The sequence below is a fragment of the Tursiops truncatus genome, chromosome 8 (assembly GCF_011762595.2).
Source record: "Tursiops truncatus isolate mTurTru1 chromosome 8, mTurTru1.mat.Y, whole genome shotgun sequence".
In the NCBI taxonomy this organism is placed as follows: Eukaryota; Metazoa; Chordata; class Mammalia; order Artiodactyla; family Delphinidae; genus Tursiops; species Tursiops truncatus.
Window position 1 is genome coordinate 89,854,718 of NC_047041.1, and position 9,715 is coordinate 89,864,432.

General features: G+C 33.7%; 1 pseudogene; it reads left to right on the plus strand.

Moving 5' to 3' along the window:
• The first annotated feature begins 6,577 nt into the window (after positions 1–6,577).
• Positions 6,578–9,323, plus strand: LOC101337064 (small ribosomal subunit protein uS15-like; annotated as a pseudogene).
• Positions 9,324–9,715: the final 392 nt, after the last annotated feature.

Here is a 9,715-nt window from a genome sequence, read left to right on the forward strand (position 1 = left end):
ATTTCAAGATTTCCTTGAGTTCTTTATGAGGGAAAAAAACCACATCTTCTCACTGGTGAATCTTCATTTCAATTAGTATAAGTGCACCTCAAATCCATTGGAGTCTACATTAATATTTTAAGATCTTTTACACATTTCAGGTAACTTGAGACTATAATAATGGACAGAAAGTAGTCTGTACAAACAATTCAAAAATACCCATATTTTTTAAGATATATTTTAAAATGTACTAGAACTTAAAATCTGGGAACTATAAATAATGGCATTTCCCCCTTCTTTCATATATATAAAGAGAGCAAAATCATATGTATATTTGTGCATATATATCCATATAGAACATGTATAAATACATGGACGTAGTAAAATGAGAAAGTATTACATATAGTGAAAGAAGAGAAATGTGCTATTTTAAAATAACAAAGGTATCATCAGTAGCACACTTAAGGAGGTTTTATATATGTGTACGCTCCTACTCTTACAGTTTATAAGGCATCGTGCTAGGCATTGGCAGGGAGAAGTGTGTAAGCACATCATCACTGGCTTCATTGAGACCACAGAGGTGAAACAGCTGCATCTAATTCCAAAGAGAAAATTTTAACAGTGTAATAAAGGAAAAGCAAACATATAAAATATTAAGAAAGTTATGAAGGAAGAGAAACCATGATTAAGGACCTAAAAAGTAAAGAGAAAATTTTCAATATGAAAAATTTCTAACAGTCTGAACTATGTGTATTTATGATAAAAGGACAATTTGGAAAGACTATCTAGTATCCAGATTTTAAAATGAATTTAAAATTTTGTTCAATCAATGTTTCTCATCTACATAGGTTTTTCAGAACACTTGAAATGTATTAGATGCTGAGGAATAATGTTCAGTGTTCTGACAAGAGTGGTTTGAGTTCAGAAGGAAAAAAAAAAATAGAGCAAAGCTATGTGTCATGTATATTTTTAGTTCTAAATATGTTTAAAAACAGAAGGACCAAGCTTAGACTTTAGCAAGCACAGGGAATGGTTTCCCTGGAATTCAGAAACCCTACACAAAACCAAGAAGAGTTAATTGAACCATGACTGGAAAAATGCAAGCTATGAAATGCAGGACAATGGCTCAGTCCATTAATTAATTCATCATAAGACATAAGTTCTAATGTAATCCAAATAATAGCAGGGATTCAATGATTAGACAGTAAATGTTCCAATCTTCCATCGCAGGGAGAAAATTTAAAATTCACAGGAAGTGCCAAGGAATTTTGCAAATCAAGAACTTACTTCTAGACTTCTATAAGGAATGACTTTTCCTATCCAAAAGGACTAAAAACCTTATCCCATGTTTAGAGATTACATAACAAAGCTTACCTCTCAGAGGGAACACTTCTAGAGATGTAAAGATAGCAGTATGCACATATTACTGCTGGTAGAGAGCCAAAGTACATGCATTACAATCTAAACTCTCGTAACTGACCTGCACTTAACAGACTGGCTGCATTAATCAAAGCTCCCTGATTCTCTATAAAACATACTTATTGATGTCTACAGCTGGTTGACCAATCGTGACCAACCATCAAGTCTACAGCATACTTTGCACTTGTGCTTCCAAAACTGACTTGTATGCTAAGCAACAATATTTGCTTGTATCCAAAACTTTTATGCAGTTTTGCCTTTATTATTATAATTAAAGAATTTGATTAAATATTACATAAGCCTATGAAATATCTTGGCAAAGTGAAAGAGTTGTTGTTTCTATGAAATATAAATTGACTTCTTTGAAAATATTCAATAAAGGAGAATCAGTAAAAATTTTTTGCTGAATATTAGCTGTATTTGAGACATAAAGAGGGGAAAAATCATATGAATATAAAAGAAATCTAATTTCAGATTGTATATCAGATGGCTGTGAGTTCGTGCTTCACACAAAAAAAGAAAAAGTAAAAACCAGGTAGAAACTATGGACATATTTTGAGGTGTACAAATGATAGAAAACTTAGAATTCCTTGGTCTTAGATTGAAAAAGTGGCAAGACAATGTGGGTTCAAAGTTAACATAAAATGTTTAAGTTATGAATTTTATCAGTTTTAATAATTCTCTGCTTTATTTGATTTAAAAAATATTTGACCAACTACTGGTCCCAACTGCATCAATATTTTAAAAATCAATAACGAGGGCCCTCCAGACAAACAGTGGTCATGATACGCACAGGTCTGTGATAGCGGCATAAGAGCCCTGTGGCAACAATAGAAGAAATGTCAGAACCAGCTCATCCTGCTTCCTTAAATATATGTATTAAGATTAAAAATCAAAATCTTTTAAAGAAGTTCCTAAAGATGGATCACAGAACACACACGCTGTATTCTCTACAGTTTATTGTATTTAATCACATATAGTCAAATATCTAGAATGTTCATTACAGAATATTGATGTAGTCATTTCAAAAGTCAAAGCAACTCTTTTTCTTTTAGTTTGTAAAGAATCCATTCCAAGTGTTGTCATTTATAGATGCCTGGACTGGGATGCTGGACCATATTTCAAAGACTGCTAGATATACCCCCAAATTAGTTCTCTTTTTCTCTGGCTGAACATTTACATTTGTCAGCTTGTCTTGCACTAGGAATGGCCATATGACTAAGTTTTCTCCAACAGGATGTAAGTTGAAATGATGCCTAGGTTATGAAAACTTTCATCCCACGATCCTCTGTGCCCTTCTTTATGACACCAGCTAAAAGCAGATGAAACCATACCCCTAGGAGTACTCAGCATGAATACCTATAAGGGACTGTTTCTTGAGAGGGAAATAAACTTGTGTCTTGTTGAGCCATGAAATTTTGGGTCTGTTTTTTAAAACAGCTAGTATGATTCTAATTCAGATCCTTTTTGATTATCCACAGACAAAATCGGGCTCTCCCCAACATAGATTTGTGTTCTTTATAAAACTGTGTCTTAACGAAGAGTATTTCTGAGTAGGAGAGCTATATGTAACAGAGGCACAGAAGACGGCATGGTGATTGCACACATAGCAGTTTTGTAGAAAGGCTCAAATGATTATTTGGGCAAGTCTTATTCTTAGGAGTAAAGACATGCATATAGGAAAAAGCTGGAAACAAAATTTAGGATCAGGATTAGTAGATTAAAGAAAAATATACCTGCTTTTCACATCACTTGGTGCTGTGTAATTATTTGGTTTAAGTATGGTTTTCAGTTTTTTCCATTTCAAGATACTTTCTTCCCTTTGTGGATAAAAATTAAAATATATATGTGGGGGGGGGAAATAGCTTGAGACTGTGTGAATATCCTGTATCTGGGCAATTTTTGCTCTGTGTCTTTAGTGTTTATGTGTTATGATTATGTTATTAGTGTTATGATTCTTGCCTGAATTATTACTACTGTGGATGTTAAATGTTAACTTTATAATTTTTGCACTTTGTATCAGTTGTTATTCTTCTGTTAATAGCAGCTTTCCCTTCTTCATTCACCTAAAAATATTAGGATTCATATATATTCATGGCTTCTTTATTAAATTTATAATATATGTTTCCATTATTCATTTTGATGCATAAATTGCCCTAAATTTGGCCAGTTGCAACACCCTCAGGTTGGTTTCTGTGTTATTTTGAAATGTACTCTTTGGTTTTGAGCATCTTCTTACTCTGTGAATCAAGATGTTCCAGGCTCAACTTGTGCTTTCCCAAGTCACCTGTGGAATGAAACATTTCTCTGAAGACCAGTGGTTCTTTCATATTTCATATTTCAAAATTTCATATTTGAAATTTATCAATTTCAAATATGTTGAATCTAGATTTTGAGTCAGTGTTAAAAATATTCCTCTACAGTCAAATTACAAATGAATTCAATTTTTTTTGCTTCTAGTACTTTTGTCATGAATTAAAATGAACAAAAATCTAATGCATCACATCTGATGGATTTGGTGTAATTTCTTATGTATAAGAAGGGGTACAGACCCAAATTGATCTTTTTATTTAAAATTTCTCTTTAATGGTTTGAGATGCCACTTTAACTATATAAACATAAAAAAAAATAAAATAAAAACAAATCCTATATATTTGGGTCTATTTCTAAATGTTTCTATTGTGTCTTCCTGCTCTATTCATGTGCTGTCATCACTGTTTCTCTTTTTTTTTTTCTGAGTTATGTGTACATATTTATTATCCTATATGAGCTTTAGCATCAATTCATCTGGCATCAGTAAAATACTTGTTGATATTTTTATGGGTACCAGCTAATTTAACTAATTCACATTACTATCAATTTTCTCACTTAGGGAGAGATTATATCTTTCTGATGTTAAGAAATCCTATCCAGGAATGATAGATGTCTGTCCATTTGTTCAAATCTACTTGTATTGGAGTGGTTTGTTTTATAGCAATAGCTAACTAATACAGAAGGCTATTGACTTTTTATATTAATTTTACATCTTATTTTTTATCTTATTGAATTATTGCACTGTTTAAATTATTTTTAACATTGATTCTCCAGGATTTTCTAAGTATACTATTATGTCATTTGCAAATAATCTTACTTCTCTTTCAGTTCCATGCTTTTATGTGTTACCTTAATTCCAATGGCTAATATCTCCTATATAGGGTCAAACAGTTGGAGAAGTAGTAGGCACCTCTGCCTAATTCCTGAGTTTAGTGGGGATGCCTCTACAACTTTTCCAGTAGAGAAGTCTATGGCTTTAGGATTGAGGTATTCCTATTTCACTGAATTAAGAAAGTATCCATATTTTCTTTTATTATTGAGTGTTTGTGGGAAATGGATGTTAAGTGTTTTGGATAACTCAATATTTATAGAAATATTCAGGTGATTTTTTTCCTCAGATCTATTAATGTGATGAATCATATTAATATATTTTCTAATATTGAACATCTTGCATTCCTGAAATAAATCTTAGTGGGTCATTTGGTATAATTATCATAATATAGTATTGAATTCTGTTGCTACTATTTTATTTAGGATTTTTACATAAATATTTGTAACTGAGGTTACTTGGCAGATTTTTTTTTTTATCTTTATAAGGCTTTACTATCAATGTTACAGTTGCTTCATACAAAGAGATTTAGAAAGTTGTGTCATTTTCTAAATTCCGTAAAAATGTATGTAGCCTTGGTATGGTATGGTATTTGAAGGTTCTGTAGAATTTCAACCCTGTGAAACCATCTAGGCTTCTTGCTTTGTGTGTGGTAGTTTTTGATGACATTTAATTTTTTTTTTTTAACGAAAAGTGTTCTCCTTAAGCAAAACATTTTTTCAAAGACATTGAAAATATGTACAAATTTCACAAACTGCCTAAATCTTTCTTTCTCATAACGAAAGTCTAATGACACCTGTATATACAGAAGCCACAAATAGTGATGTAAAGGCACTAATGACAATGAAACACACCCTCGTCTAAGCCACACTCTGGAACGTGTTTACTTGTGAATATGAACTATGCCAGAAAGTACACTTAAAATGTAATGGAATCCACAGAACGAAGTATAATCCCAAAGGCTAACAGTAAAATATCAGGGTCATGCGGACCACATGTTGGTGAAAACAAATGGTACTCCAGCTTTTTCTCCTCTTTAAGAGGCATGAACATTCAAATGTGATATTTCTAAACACCCATGAAGGCCGTACAAGAATGTTTTGATACACTGAAAGTAAAATTGTGCAATTACTTGATATGGCATTTTTCAAAAGCTTTTGTTAGACTTGTAGCACACCTCTTCCAGTGTTTTCCAACTTGAAAATTACTGCCTGATGGGTACTCTAAGTATATTCTCTAAGTGAATCCTAAATGTGAGAAGAGAAGAAGGAAAAGAGAGGTGTACTAATTGTCAGAATACAGAGATGGGCTGTGTGGAGGACAGAATGGAGAGATCAGTGCAATTCTGGTTTCCGCAAGGATCTGTAGGGATAACCCTATAATACTGCAAGATCCTATCAACCTGAATGATACAAGTAATTGATTTTCCTTTTTTGGAGGGGAGGAAGAGGGATTGGATTCAGTTGCTTGTGTTATAGTGTTAAGTTTTAAAAATATAAAATTGACAGTATAATGATATAACACTCTCACTGGAATAGGGGTGATTACCTGGCAAATGGAATGATTTTATTGCCTTTTCAGAAGCTAATACATAGGCAATCTCTTTCTCTTTCTCTCTTTCTTAAAACTCACATAGCATATGATCATACATGCATATATTCTATTTATACTCTATATGTTCTCTATGTATGTGTCTGTGTTTATATAGATAAATATTTGTGTGTTCTATAGGTATATATTATTCACACACAAAGAAAAAAAGGATAAAGGGTAAAAAACATTATCACTTGCTTTGAGGGTATTTATAATCTGTTAGGGGTAAGAGTCATTTTTGATATCTTATAATGATATGAGATAGAATAAAATATAGGTTAAATAGAGTTACAATCATTGTACTGTGGAAATACTAGTGAAAGGAGTGATTACTTTTGATATATGGAGTGAGCAGAGAAACAAAGAAAACACAAACAGTTCAATTAAAATAGTTATCTCTGAGCTGAACCTGGAACAACAGGGTTTCAATATATAATGATAACGATGGTGGTGGTGGCTTGCGTATGTATGTGTACATGTTGTTGAGGGGTGTGGTTGTGTTCCAGGCTGACAAACACAGAGTTACACAAATACATCACTTACTTACATGCTGTCAACTTAGCTATCCTTTCAGCATTGAATAAAACCTTCTGTCAGACACTTCAAGGTCTTTGGCTGAAACTACAGCCACTGGTAGAGAGTGACGCGTTGTGGAACTTTTTCTTCCAGCCAAAATGACTAGTACCTGTGGTGCTGAGTTACTTTTCCTTCCACCTGGACATGTAGGAGCAGATCACTTTCAGGAGTCTCTGCTAACCAGGCTGCAATGAGGAAAGTTATTAAGGGGATGGCCTCCGCATTTTTTCCTTTAAGAAACTCACCCAAAGCAAGGAACAAAATGCGGCAATCACTATTCAAGACAGTGTCAAAATCATTCAGACATCAAAACAGGCTATTGGAGTTCACGTGTTCTTTAATACGAACAGCTACTATCTTCCCTTTAGCTTAATTAAGGGGTTGCATATCCTTACAATTAAAGATAATTGCAGAGTGTAAAAACTGCATTGTGATTATAGAAACACCGAATGAAGCTTGGTGACTACAAGACAAAGACCTCATCAACTGAACACCTTGGAAGTGTGTAGCCTTTAAAATATAATTCCTCCTCCCTACAGCTTTTTCTTTTTATAGAGCCCCCTTCTTTCTTTATTCCCAACAGAAATACATTGTTCAAAGTCTTGACTGATTGGAAACTAAGCTGTGGTTTTTCCTTAAATTTTTTTTAAGTTCATAAGTATCAATGGTGCTTCTTTAAATCATTTAGAAGTTGAGTTTGTTCTAAAATCAGAGTTCATTGCATTATTGTTTTGTGGTTCCTTTGGAAACCCTGTCAAAAATATCTTGCTAAATCTCATTTTGTTAAATAATGTCAGTATCTTTCACTTAAAATTATTTACGTAGACAGAAGAAGCCAGCTTTAGATGCTATGAAATGTGAAGCACAGGTATTTTTGCCTGATCAGGCACATAGCTTCAATTTAGGGGCACTGTAATAGAAAGAGCAAGGTGATTTTTTTTTTTTTTTTTTTTTTTGCATACTGAATAGGCACTCTAGCTTGATAAACATCATGTTGGATTTTTCTCTCTGAGACTTTATATAAAGATTTGTAGAACTAACTTACTTGGATAAAAGAAGGAGGGTAAAAGAAATTGTAAAGAAGCCTGTTGAATTTCTCTTTAAATTGACAGAGGCCAATTTCTATCATAAGTTTATATGAGCTTCTCTAAAGAAAAGGTACATGTATTGCAATGCCACAAGCCACGAGCGTGTTCTCTTTCTTGAATGAAATATGAGTATTCAATAAAACAACAAATTGGCAAAGAGCTAAATCTTTAAACTGCTTCAGCTACATGTCATCATTTACTTACAAGACCTGATCAGCTTTATTTATCAAAGAAGCATCCAGCAGTGTCCCTCAAGCTAAGCACATGAAGTCAACAAAGCGACAGGACTCAAAAAGTGGTGAACGAATAACTGTAAATAAAAATCTCCAAGGAGAGTTCATTTGGAAAAGAAAAAATCAATTGGTAAATAAACAAACATCTGGGCAATCTTCTAAAAAGTTGTCAATTCCCAAAAATGAATAAGGTCATCTTCGCGTCCTATCCAATGTGTCGTTGGTCAGTGGTAACACTTCAAACTATCAAAGTGAGTTCGTGGAAATGCATATAAATTAGACATTGATTTGGGCTTAATATATTCATTTTCTAAATAATATGCAAATTTGTGTAAACCTAGATTTTTAAAATAAGATTTAAAGGCTGTAAACTGCAATCTCACAGTTTACATGTTAATGTGGTAATTCAATTCAACGAACAAAGTACTGTGCTGGGTATTATGGGAGCATTACCATACCATTTAGGGAACATACAACTAGGAGGTGAGATAGGAAGAATAAAGTGTAATTTTGCCCCTGATATTATACCTATATTAGCAGTTAATGAAAAATGAGATAACATATGGAACAACTAACACGTGTAAGGTGTCTTTTTCTTTATATGACACCGTCCTTTAATGTGGACTTTCCTGTAACATCGCCATTGAACCTTTGGTGGATAAGAGTTGGAAATAATATCTTGCTTTCTTTCTTACTTTAAATGAGAAAATTTTCTCTGGATAAGCTATACATTTATCCATTTTTGAATCAATTCTTCTTTATGTAAAATTCTATGTGTTTCATATTTTAGGTTGTGGTTTTAACAATTGAGTTGAACCACACCGCCGCCATCGTAGGTCGCATGCATGCTCCAGGCAAAGGCCTGTCCCAGTTGGCTCTGCCCTACCACCGCAGCACTCCCATCAGGCTGAAGCTGACGTCTGATGACATAAAGGAGCAGATCTACAAACTGGCCAAGAAGGGCCTGACGCCCTCGCAAATTGGTGTGATCCTGAGAGACTCACATGGTGTTGCACAAGTACGTTCTGTGACAGGCAATAAAATCTTGAGAATTCTTAAGTCCAAATGACTTGCTCCTGATCTTCGTGAGGAGCTCTATCATTTAATGAAGAAACCTGTTGCTGTTCGAAAGCATCTTGAGGGAAACAGAAAGGATAAAGACGCTAAATTCCGTCTGATTCTGCTTTAGAGCCTTATTCACCGGTTGGCTCGATATTACAACACCAAACGAGTCCTCCCCTCCTCCCCCACTGGAAATACAAGTCATCCATAGCCTCTGCCCTGGTTGCATAAATTTGTCTGTTTACTCAAGCAATAAAATCATTGTTTAACTAGAAAAAAAAATGAGTTGATGAATTGTTCACTGCTTTCACTGAATTTGCCTTAGTAAACACTGACTTCAACTGACAATATTTGGCATCAACATACAATTCACTTTCATAGAATGATCATATAAAATACATTGAAAAGAATGAAAAATGGTGAAAAGGATAAGGCTATTAAAAAACAAAAAGCAGACAAAAACACAGCAACCACTCACTGAACACAATGGGAATTTTCTGATGACTTAATCCATCCACTTAAGGCGGTGTATCCACAGAAATTTCAAACATAGCACAACGCTTTTTCCTATTAATGAAGTGTATAGACCAGCCGCATGTATCCTATTTCAATGAGTTACTATT